Source organism: Ornithorhynchus anatinus, chromosome 21 (assembly GCF_004115215.2).
Source record: "Ornithorhynchus anatinus isolate Pmale09 chromosome 21, mOrnAna1.pri.v4, whole genome shotgun sequence".
Lineage (NCBI taxonomy): Eukaryota > Metazoa > Chordata > Mammalia > Monotremata > Ornithorhynchidae > Ornithorhynchus > Ornithorhynchus anatinus.
In genome coordinates, this window is record NC_041748.1 from 14,659,790 (window position 1) to 14,667,731 (window position 7,942).

A 7,942-nucleotide genomic window follows, 5' to 3' on the forward strand; every position below is an offset into this window, starting at 1 on the left:
TTACCCTTCCCCTCCTCTCTCAGTCCCCTGAACGGTTTCTGTGTTGTTTGGAGGCGTTCCTGTTTGCAGGCACGGCAGAGGTTGGCTCTGTCACCCGCCTCTTCACGAGAACAGTTCATCGTGGTGGCTGAGCGGAGAGAGGCCAGGCTTCACTCGTTTCCAACGTTTGGGAAACCGGCTGGTCGGAAGAAGATGAGCTCAGGCTGGGGGCAGGACTCCCGTCTTCCGCTACTACAGTTGGAGCGCGCGCTCGCCCCACGAGAAGGGAACCCCGTTCAGGGTCAAAGCTGCGGCATAAAAGCGGAGAGGAGCGCCCCGGCGATCCTTCGGTTCGTACGCGCTCCAAACCCTTCCGAGACCCCTCGGCCGGAGGATCTCTGCAAGCCCTCGGGCCTAGGGGAAAGAGCCCCGGCTTGGAAGTCAAAGGACCTGAGTTCTCACTGAGGCTTTGCCATCTGTGTGCCGTGTGATCTTTCTTGGGCAGGTCATTTCACTTCTCTGGTCCACCTCCTCCTCTGTTATAGGATTAAATCCAACTCCCCCGCTATTTAGACGACGTGGGGCGGGAACTGTGTTCCACCTCTTTATCTGATATCTACCCCTCTTGCTTGGTGTGGTGTTTGGCACCTAATAAGTGTTTAACCCATGCTTCCATTATGATGATTATTATGTAAGTGTTTAGCAAATGCTATCGTCATTATTACGTGAGGATTTTAACAAATATTATTATTATCATTATTAGCTTCACTCTTCCAAAGGAAGGAATTTCCATCGAGAGCACAGGTTCAGAAAGCAGCGGGCAGACCACCAACCTCCTGGAGTCGTAGGGAACGTGCTCAAGTGGAAAAGATGTGGTGAGTGTAAACTCTGAAGTGGCAATGCGTGGCTCATAGTAAGCGCTTAACCAATACCATCAAAAAGCACACGAGGAAAAACTCCGTCGCTCGGCCCAAACGCACCTGCGGATCAGGGATCGGCTTATTAGACCCAAGCCCCCCACGGCTCGCGTCAGGGCCCGAGGGAAGTCTGACGGCAGCGGGAGTCGGGAGCTGACCGCCGTCCCTGGAGCGGCCCAGCGCTGGCCGGGCCTGGCTCTCCCCTGGCACGGGGGGCCAGAAGGGGCCTCCGGATTCAGGGGCCGATCGGCATCGAAGAGGCGAAGGCGAGAGGAAAGCACGGGTATCTGGGATCGATGGATGGGTCGATCTATCGCTTCACCTCAGGAGCATTTGAGAAGTAGCATGGGGCCTAGTGGAAAGAGGTGGGCCGGAGAATCACAGTCACACAGCTGACAAGTGGCAGAGCTGGGAGTCGAACCCATGACCTCTGACTCCAAAGCCCAGGCTCTTTCCACTGAGCCACGCTGCTTCCCCGTGCTTGGTAGTCACTGGCCAAGCTAGGAATGGAATAGGTAGGCCTCTGCTTGACTCTCCCTCCCATAGTCATGGCTGGTAGAGTACTGGAAAGTTTCCATGTGTGACCCTGGGAGGATATCAAACCCGTAGGTCACCCCAACCCCAGTCAATCAAGAATCCCATCGATCAAGTCATCCTGAGTTAAATTATAAATAGGTATTAATTTAGGATGGATCTCCACTTTAGAGATGAGGTGATTGAGGCTCAGAGAAGTAAAGTGACTTATCCAAGATCTCCCAGCAGACCTGGGACGAAGCTGGAATTAGAACTCGGGGCCTTCTGAATTTCTGGACTGGGCTGCAGCCGCTAGGCCTCACCGCTTCTCCCGGTAGAGTCTTCCCCCTTCCTCCTTCTAGCCCCAGGGTAGTTGGCCAGACGGGAAACGGAGCTCAGTTCCTCTGCAGCCCGGCTTCTCCTCTCCTTTTTCTATTTTTTTGAAATGGCTTTTCTTCAGCGCTTACTATTTGACCGGAACTGTTCTAAGCCCTAGAGTAGATACAGTTTAACTGATTAAGATGTAGGACAGACAGTCAGTCACCTTGATCGAGCGCTTATTGGGTGCAGAACGCTGTACTAAGTGCTTGGGGAAGTGCAATTCAACAATAGACAGTGGCATTCCCTGCTGACAATGAGCTTACAGTCTAGAAATTGTTGTATGGTCTTCTCAAGCGCTTAGTACAGTGCTCTGTACACAGTAAGAGCACAATAAGTATGATGGAATGAATGAATGTACATAAATGATTTCTAATCCCGTCCCTCTCTCCCCCTCTAGACCGTAAATTCATTCTGGACAAGGACCGGGCCTACTGACTCTTGTATCGTACCTTTCACGTGCTTAGTACAGTGCTTTGCATGCAGCAAGGGTTTACTTGCCTGCTGAGTGACTTTGGGCAAGTCGCCTATCCTCTCTGTGCCTCTGTTCCCTCGTCTGCCCAGTGGGGATTCGAGCGCTCTGTGACCTCGGGCAAGTCATTTCACTTCCCTCAGCTTCTCTTTCCCCTTCCGAAAACAGGGGTTCGGTCCCCGTTCTCCATCTTCTTTGGATCGGGACCTCCTTCCGGCCCTTCTGGAGAAGCGGTACGGCTTAGCGGATGGAGCACGGACTTGGGAGTCGGAGGACGTGGGTTCTAATTCCACCTAAGCCACTTGTCTGCTCTGTGACCTTGGACGAGCCACTCAACTACTCTGTGCCTCAGTGACCTCATCTGTAAAATGGGGATGAAGATTATGAGCCCCATTATGGGACAACCGGATTAACTTGTCTCTACCCCAGTGCTTAGAATAGTGCTTGACACATAGTAAGCGCTTAACAAATACCATTAGTATTTTTATTCTCATTATGATTCTCTCTCCTACTTAGACCACGCCCCGCATGTGGGACCGGGATTCTGTCTGACCTGATGAACTCGTACCCCCCACGGCACCCGGGACCTCGCTTGACACGTAGCGCGCGCTTAGTACGTGCCGTTACTACGACCGTCGCTACTGTTATCAGAACTAGTAACTCTACTGTATCGCACTCTCCCAGGTGCTCAGCACAGTGCTCTGCACTCGAGAGGCTCTCGGTCGATACCATCGAATGATAGAACGATCGAACCTGCCGCCGCGGATGTGTCCGGCTCAGATCCCTAAATGTTTCAGCCCAAGGTGACCCCAGGTGAGCGACCCCAGGATGACGGGACACCTGCGATCGCCGCCCCCCCCCCCCCCCCCCCGCAGAAGCCGCCGAGCCGAGCCACGGAAAGCTGGCCCCCCAGCACCCGCCGACGGAGGCCCGGCCCTTCCTCCTCCTCTCAGCTTCCGCCGGCCCTCCCCTCTCCGTCGATCGATATCTGGTATTTATCCAGCACTAGCTACTTGGAGAGCGCTGACCCGACCTCTCGGAAGAGTCCGATCCAAGAGAATTAGCGGACGCGTTCCCGGCCTAAGAGCGGGGAGACGGACTTGAATAAAAACAAATAGAGGGTGGAGGTGTTCCCTGCCCATATAAAGGGCAAATGGGCCTAAGGGCTTACTGAGTGCAGAGCGCCGTATTAAGCACCGTGGGACAGGATGACACGAGGACAGACAGACGTGTTCCCGGCCCACGACAGGCGGGCCCTCCCCGCCGGACCGAGAGGGGAGGCGAACGGGCCCTTATCGTGCAAATGGGCCCAAGGTCAAAGAGCCGCCCCGCCCCATCCCCTCAGCCGCCACGCTTCGGTGGTCTTCCGTTGCCAGACGCGGGGAGGGGTGAATGACAAGGCTGATGAAAACTGTTCATTCAACCGTAGTTGAGAAGCAGCGTGGCTCAGTGGAAAGAGCACGGGCCGGGGAGTCAGAGATCATGGGTTCAAATCCCAGCTCTGCCACTCGTCAGCTGTGTGACTTGGGGCAAGTCACTTAACTTCTCTGTGCTTCAGTTACCTCGTCTGCAAAATGGGCATTAAGCCTGTGAGCCCCACGTGGGACAGCCTGATCACCGTGTATCTTCCCCAGTGCTTAGAACCGTGCTTTGCACATAGTAAGCGCTGAACAAATGCCATCCTTATTATTATTATTATCGTATTTATCGAGCACCGTCCGTGTGCAGAGCCCTGTGCTAAGCGGTTGGGAGAGTACAACACTCCATTATGACGGACACATTCCCTGCCCACAAGGAGCTCACGGGCTAGAGGGGGAGACAGACGTGACTAGAAAGGCAGAAATGAATAAATTCCAGCTATCTGGCCCGCGTCGTGCCGACCGCATCCGGTCGGACCCGGTCCCCCCGACTCACGGGACTCTCGGGCCGGCCGGGAGGGCCCACCTGTCGTGGGCAGGGAACGTGCCTGTCTATCCTGTCCCCTGGTGCTCGATGCAGCGCTCTGCACACAGTAAGCACTCAGTAAATACCAATGTCTGACTGACTGTCTCTGGCAGACTGGAGGTTCTTGAGGAGCGGGGAGATGGGGACTCCATGTTTTTGTGGAAAAATCCTCTCTGGAATTAAAGCTATATATTCGGGACGTCCCCGGATCCCGTCCGTTCGACCTTTCCGCCCTCAATAAAATCTGCTCTTTCTCCTCTATCCCCAGCGGTAGCACGCTAATCCGAGCACGCGTCCTCCTCCGCCTCGACGGCTTTTTCGGCCTCCCGCCTCTCCCCGCTTCGGCCCTCGCTTCACTCGGCTGCCCGGATGACTCTTCAACCGAAACGTTCAGTTCCCGACTCCCCACTCCTCAAGAACCTCCAGCGGTCGCCCGTCCACCTCCGAGAGGAGCAGAAACTCCTTACCGTTGGCTTTAAAGCGCTCGGTGGCCTTGTCCGCTTCTTCCTTCACCTCGCCCCCCTACCGCTACGACCCGGAACCCCTCCCTCTTCCCATCGGACAGACGATGGCCCTCCACGGGGTCAGACATTTCCCGAAGGCACATCTCCTCCAAGAAGCCTTATCGGACTAAGTCCTCATCTGTTCTCCCAATCTGTTCTGCGTCATCCCGATTTGCTCCCCTTATTCACCTCACCCACTCGGCGGCTATCTCCATGTCGTTAATCTGTTTATCGATCGACATTAACGCCCCTCTCCCCTTCTGGACCGTAAGCTCGTCGCGGGCGGAGGACGTGCCTACCGTATCGTCCCCACTGCTCGCTGCCGTGCTCTGCGCACAGTAAGCACACGGCGTGAGCTCGATAAGCGTGCCTGTTGGATCGACAGGCATCGAATCCCCATTTTACAACCGAGGAGACGGAGCGAGGTGACTCACTCGAGGTGCCACGGTAGGGCAAATGTCAGGAACGGGGGCGAGAACCCGGGTCCCGTGACCCGGCAGGCCGGCGCTCTCGTCGGGACGCGGACGGCCGAGCCGTGCGGGGGTCCGCGAGGAAGGGTCCCCGTGGACGCGTTTTCCTCCGGTCCCAGCCCGGACCCCTCGATGGTGGTGGAAGGTTTACCCCCCACCCCCGCCCCAGGAAGCCACCAGGCCCCCCCTCTTGCCCGGGCAGCCACGAAACCTCATCCTACTTAATCCCACCCTCGACGGAGCCTCGGAGCGATCCCGTTTGCGGAGGCCCGGCTCGGGGACCGCTCCACAGATGCGCCCCCTCCCGGTTTCTCGGCTCCGGATCACCCTGAGGGCTCGGCCCACTTATCGCGTCGGGCCCGTAGGGTACACGGTAGCCTCGGGACGGCGTCGAGGACCCGGTGAGCTCCTGATCGATCGGACCGTGCCCGGCCTGATGATCTTGTACCTATCCCCGTGCTTACCGTAGCTTTGGGCCGATCTCAATACGTCCGGGGCCGGGGTCAGTGGCGCCTTGGGGACCGACCCCGGCCTAGGGCCGGCCCGGGCTCACGGAGCTCGCAGTCTGGGGTCTCCGCCCCGCCGGTCCCTCTAGGTGCCCCCTGGGCCAGAGGTCCCCCGGCCGTGAGGACGGGAACCCTAAGAAGCAACGTGGCCTAGAGGATAGAGCACGGGGCCTGGGAGTCGGCGGGTTCTAATCCAGGCTCGGCCACTGGCTCGCCGTGTGACCCCGGGCAAGTTACCTTCCTTCTCTGCGCCTCAGTGACCTCATCAGTAAAATGGGAATTAGCAGGTGCAGCCCTAGGCGGGACAGGGACTACTACGTCCAACTTAACTATCTCCTAGGTACCTCAGCACTTAGTACAGTGCCCTCCACCTAGTAAGCGCTGAACAGATACCATCAATCAGCAACCAAAAACCCTTGGGGAACTTTCTTTTCTCAATCAATCGATCGTATTTATCGAGCATTTATCGGGTGCAGAGAATTCATTGGTTCAGTCGTATTTACTGAAAGCTTACGGTGGGCAAAGCACTGTAGGGAGCGCTTGGGAGAGTTCCGTATAAGAGCAGACAGACACGTTCCTGCCCACAACAAGCTCACGGTCTAAAGGGGGAGACGGTAATATAAATAAATAAATAAATTACAGGCACATATTAGTCCGAGGCCCTCGCGGCGCGTCCCGTCCGTAGCGACGCCGGGGATGGACGGCTCCCAGAATGACCCGCTTCCGTCTGCAGTCACTCCGGTAGCGTATCCAAGGGTCTTCTCGGGACAAATACGGAAACGGTCTCCCGTCGCCTCCTTCCGCACAGTGGATCCGAACGTCCGCCTTCGACTCTCTTCTACGCGGTCGCCGCCCGGCCCGATACGGATACGACCCCGTATGCCGTGGGGATGGGAGGGAGGATGAATGAAGGAGCGAGTGAGAAGGGCACAGAAAGGAGCGGGAGAAGGGGAGAGGAGAGCTTAGTCAGGGAAGGCTTCTTGGAGGAGATGTCCCTTTGATAAGGTTTTGTAAGGGAGGAGAGCGATCACCTCTCTGAATTCTCCGAAGCCCTTGGGAGAGCCCAGTACAATAGAGCCGGGAGGCACATCCCCCGCCCCCAAGGAGGTCAAGGTCTGGAGGGGGAGACGGAGGTTGATATAAATGAATGAACCGCAGATATCCGGCCTCCTGGAGCGTGGAAGACGGCGAGGAGCGCAAGATCCACGCTCTCGGGAAGCTCGCGGCGTGCAGAGCGCCGGCGAGAGGGCGTCAGAGTCAATGGACAGGATTGCCGTCTTGAAGGAGCGTACGGTCATTCGTTCGTTCTATCGTGTTTATTGAGGGCTTACCGTGTGCAGAGCCCTGCACTAAGCGCTTGGAAAGTACAATTTGGCAATCAAGAGAGACGATCCTTGCCCGCACCGGGCTGACGGTCGAGAAGGTGGGAGACCAATATCAAAACAAGTAAACGGGCATCGGTATAAAGCAATAGAATTACGGATATCAACACGTCAAAGCCAGCAGACAGTCCGTGGATCCATCCTTCAGTGGTATTTACCGAGCGCTCACCGTGGGCATAGCACCATAATAAGCCTCAGGGGGTTAGAGCGCAATAGAGTCGCTCGACACATTCTCTCCCGACAGAGAGCTTACAATCTAGAGGGAGAAACGGACATTGGAAGAAATTTCCGAGAGCTATGAACATCACCGGTTTGGAGGGCAGGGGGAGGCGGATATCGAGCCCTTCAAGGGTCCGGAGCCGACCACGTAGACGGCGCAGAAGGGAGAGGGAGCGGAGGGAACAAAGGCTCAGCTGGGGAAGCCCCGTCCGAGGAGATGAGATTTTTGTCAGGATTTGAATTCGGGGTGGGCGGCGGTGGGTCAGCTACAGCGGGGAGGCCGTCGCAGGCTAGAGACGGGACGTCGGAGCCGGGTCGGCCGCGAGATAGATGAGACAGAAGGGCGGCGGGCGAGTGGACGTCGGAGGAGCGGAGCGTGCCGGTTGGGTCGGAGTGGGAGATCAGCAAAGGGAGGTAGGAGGGGACGAATCTTTAAAGGCAGCGGTAAGGAGTTTTTTGATTGCGGAGGGGGACCGGAGGTTTCTTTATTCCTGAATTGTACTTTCTACGCGCTCAGTACAGCGCTCTGCATCCGGTAGGCAGTCCATGAATACGGTGGAACGAACAAGTGGCCGGAGTGTGAACGGCAGGAGGAAGCGAGGTTAGCGAGGAGCTCAGCGCATTAGAGAGGTAGATAATAAGCTTTGGCTCATCACGGT

General features: G+C 56.7%; 1 long non-coding RNA gene across 1 annotated transcript; it reads left to right on the forward strand.

Moving 5' to 3' along the window:
- Positions 1 to 703: 703 nt before the first annotated feature.
- Positions 704 to 5,862, forward strand: LOC114806070. Its single transcript, XR_003754184.2, has 3 exons — positions 704 to 854; positions 2,944 to 3,072; positions 4,472 to 5,862. It is a non-coding gene; the product is annotated as an uncharacterized LOC114806070 (long non-coding RNA).
- The last annotated feature ends 2,080 nt before the right edge of the window (positions 5,863 to 7,942 follow it).